This window comes from Otolemur garnettii, unplaced genomic scaffold (assembly GCF_000181295.1).
Source record: "Otolemur garnettii isolate 467f Iridium unplaced genomic scaffold, OtoGar3 scaffold00062, whole genome shotgun sequence".
NCBI classification, from domain to species: domain Eukaryota; kingdom Metazoa; phylum Chordata; class Mammalia; order Primates; family Galagidae; genus Otolemur; species Otolemur garnettii.
Window position 1 is genome coordinate 6,606,071 of NW_003852457.1, and position 3,946 is coordinate 6,610,016.

General features: G+C 49.1%; 1 long non-coding RNA gene across 1 annotated transcript; it reads right to left on the reverse strand.

The window, feature by feature from the left end:
• Positions 1 to 1,743: 1,743 nt before the first annotated feature.
• On the reverse strand, positions 1,744 to 2,393 carry LOC111726360. The gene is made up of 2 exons (XR_002774153.1): positions 2,173 to 2,393; positions 1,744 to 2,002 (listed from the first exon to the last, which is right to left on the reverse strand). It is a non-coding gene; the product is annotated as an uncharacterized LOC111726360 (long non-coding RNA).
• Between the last annotated feature and the right edge of the window lie 1,553 nt (positions 2,394 to 3,946).

The following is a 3,946-nucleotide window of genomic DNA, read 5'->3' on the forward strand; positions in this document are numbered from 1 at the left end:
CAGAGATGTGTGACACTGCTAGCTTTAAGACAGAAAGGGGGGGGCCCAAACTAAGGAATCTGCTGGCCTCTAGAAAATAGGCAAGATGAGGGCGGCATCTGTGGCTCAGTGGGTAGGGCACCAGTGCCATATACCGAGGGTGGCAGGTTCAAACCTGGCCCCAGCCAAACTGCAACAAAAAATAGCTGGGTTTTGTGGCAGGCGCCTATAGTCCCAGCTACTTGGGAGACTGAGGCAAGAGAATCGCTTAAGCCCAGGAGATGGAAGTTGCTGTGAGCTGTGACACCATGGTGCTCCACCTAGGGTGACAAAATGAGACTCTGTCTCTAAAAAAAAGAAAGAAAGAAAGAAAGAAAAATAGATAAGAGAGGGGATTCCCCCAAAGGGATTCCCCCTTTGTTCTCTTCAGAAGGAACAAAGACCTGCTGACCCCCTGATGTTAGCCAAGTGAGAAACTATAGGATTGTAAAATAATAAACCCATGTTTTTTTTGTTTTGTTGGTTGGTTTTGGCCAGGGCTTGGTATGAACCTGCCACCTCCGGCATACTCCACCTACTCCTTTGAGCCACAGGTGCCGCCCAATCCATGTTGTTTTAAGGCACTAACCTGGTAGTCATTTGTTCTAGCAGCAATAGAGAACTAGCATTCAATACATATAATGTACAGTGAGGACAGTACAAGTGTGCCTGGCATGGACTGAGAATTGTGTCCATGGGCTGCAACGTGCCACGCCCTTCACAATCATTTCTCACTTAATCCTCACAATCACCCTGCAGGCCAGGGCCTGTTACCATCCCCTTTACAGAAGGAGAAATCTAGGTGTAGGGAGACTAAGGGCCCTACCTAGCTTGTGTGTGAGGAAGTCAGGCTTCAGCCTGGTTCTTTATGTCCCACGGCTCAGATCGTATCAGAGAGCTCTGGTGGGCGGGGGTCCCGCCTGCATCTCTTCTTCTCCCTGTGGCTGGAAACCACAGAAGATGCCTGTCGGTGTGAAGGCATTTCAGCCCAGTGCCATCACTGATCGGGCAGCTATTGAGTAATGTTGGTTCCTAGACCGGCAAGGGACTCCAGATGGTAGAGATGAGTTCACTACAAAACATGATCGGTTCTCCTTTATTTCCATGCTTAGGAGAAAATCTCCACACCAGCTGGCAAAGCTCAAGTTTCATTTATTATTAAGAGTTCTTTGAGTACAAGCATGAGAAATTGATCGTGGCTACCTTACAAAAAAAGGAACATACTGGAATTGGAAAACATTGGAAAGTATGCCAGGGCATGGCTAACTTAAAAGCAAATGAAACATATGGGCAAGTACAACAGACTCTTCTTGAGTTTTGGGCCACCTGTTGTCATTCTCCCACAACAATGGTGGCAACAGAGCCCCACTGTCCCCTGTGGATCTATCCATTCTTCATTCTCCATGTGATTCTGGTGCTGCTGACACCTCCATGCCTGGGCTGGAGGATGAGACCTCTGTCTAAAAATCTCATGCATTCCTTCTTCCTGGCTTCAGTGACGGGTTTAGGGAAGAGCAGGTGGCACCTTAATCCCAACACAGCTAACCCTGCACTGTCCTTGTTCCACCAGGTGTCATCCTAGCCTGCCATCATGAACACAAAGGCTGTCTAGATAATGGAGCCCACGTCACGGGAGGTTCAGCCAGGAGACACTGGGAGGAAAAATCCAAACCCCAAGTGAACAGCTATAATTGGACTTTTTAGTGATTTGAATCCATACACTAGTTTTTCAAGCCAGGTAAGAGTTGCATTTTCTATTTATTGCGGCCCTAAGAGGCTCTCTGGTGGCAGGGAAAGCTTCTGAGATGAGTGAGACCAACCGTGGTGGGCTGTCTCCTTGTGCTTGTCTCTGTTCTGTCTCATCGTGTCAAGCTGCAGAGCCCCGAGACATTACCCAATAGGCTGAATTTCAAGTATGAGCCCATTCTTTGCAGATGGAAGGCAAGCACTTCCGTGTACAGGCCCATGGTGGGAAAGTGTTTTCCTGAAAGGAATTAAATTCACTGTTAGTTCCTTACAAAGCAGCAGTTGAAAAAAATACTTATTACAATATGGAGGAGAAGCTTGGCCACAACTCCTACCCCTTCCCAACTGGCCCTCAGCCCATCTTTGCCTCCCTCCCAACTTGGACTCGGGGGTGCCTTGTCCACATACCTCCCTGGCGTCTTCCTGTGCACACAGGGTCTGTTTCACATCTCGGCCCCTGTCCACTCCAGCCTGCCAGGCCAAGCACATTCCTGCTTCCCAGAAATGTGCCTCTTATCACAGCTCCAGCCCATCAGGAGAGGCTGCCAGGAGCCACTCTGTGCAATAACCAGAGTCTTGCACAATCCTGAAGAAGAGATTGATGGGGGTGGGGAGTGTGGGCTTTGAGGCCATTTGTTCCTGTGCTCAGAGCTCTTTGTCCCTGTGAATCCAGGGTTTCTGTGACAAGTGCCTATGGCTTACAGAGCCCAACATGCAGACTGGCCGTGCAACCCCCAACACCTATCAGTGCCCTTCCCAATTTTCTAAAATCCATACCAAGGCCCTGGAAACACTGGGTAGAGCATGCAAAGCTCTAGGGTTTATATTTCGAGTGTCCTGCCCATGACTGTCCTCTGTGCTCATTATGCCTCTGATATATACTCCACAGGCAGAGAATCTGGTGCTGCTGCACTTGATGAACCATGGGCCATTGGACTATCCCTTCTTCTCTCTGGGCTTTCTTTACCTGCCCTATCCAGGGCAGGAGCCCCATCTACAGTGTCCCCGATAAGCATCATGTCTTGCACATGCCCAGTGGCAGGGACTCACTTGCTCATAGGCGGCCTGTATCATCAAGGCTCTCTAAAGCTATAGCATCCACGGGTGGGGACTAAGCAGAGGGCAATACAACACAATTTCTATACCCTTGGTGGCCACCCACTCACCACTGCTCCTAGCTTGGCTTTGAGCATCTGGGTCACACTGTCACATGGTCAAATAAAGCCTCTGATATTGAACATTATCTGTGATCTGTCTCTAAGCCAGTTCTCTCTCATCTATTTTTAAAGCCAATGGGCTTCTCAAGCCTGAATCTGGGGTTTTACACTGATCCCTGTGAAATCCCATGACATTTTTTTTTTTCTCTCAGAGTTTGTTTTTGTTATTGTTGTTGTTGTTTGTTTGTTTGCTTTCCAGAGTGAGGGCTCTGCAGACAGGCAGACTTGGGTTTGCATCTTGATTACAGTTTCCTTGCTGTGTGACCTTGGGAAAGTTTCTTAAGCTCTCTGAGCCTTCATTCCCTCAGCTAGTAGATAGGGATGGTAACATACACTGGTTTTGTGAATATTGTGAGGATTCAGCAGATGAAAACAGAGAGCAGAAAGGTCTGTACTTCACCTGGCCCAGGGCAGGCATCCAGTGAAATGGCTGTATTATCCCACAGGCCGGGTCAGGAGATGACCTTAGGTGTATGAATGTGCTTTAAGAGCTTCAGAGGCACCTCCTGAGAAGCCCTGTGCTCCTGGTGCCATTGCTCTGGTCTCCACCCTGACATGGCCCCCCTGAGGAAACTGATCAGGACAGAAGTGAGAAGCTCAGAACTCACACCCTGGACAGGCCTCCCCATGCCTCTGATTCCATGAGCTATGTAAGGATTAGGTGGGCTCAGGTTCAGGGAAGGAGGGGCCTGGTCTTTGGGGTGCAGGCACTCCTAGAGAAGGGTGAAAGAGCTTTGAATTTGAGGTGTTAGTTGTCCTGGTTCTGTCTTGCCCTGAGAAGGACCATTGCCCCCCAGAGCAGCCTGGTCTTCAGCCCTGGGAGAGTGTATTATGAAGACAGAGCTTGCCCTTTGGACCCAGGCAACTTGAGTGGGAATCCTAACACCTCCTTTACACATGAGTTCTCCTCCTTCCTGGACCATCTTCCTCTCCATCTTTCCTGACTCCTCTTTGACAAGCTCTAT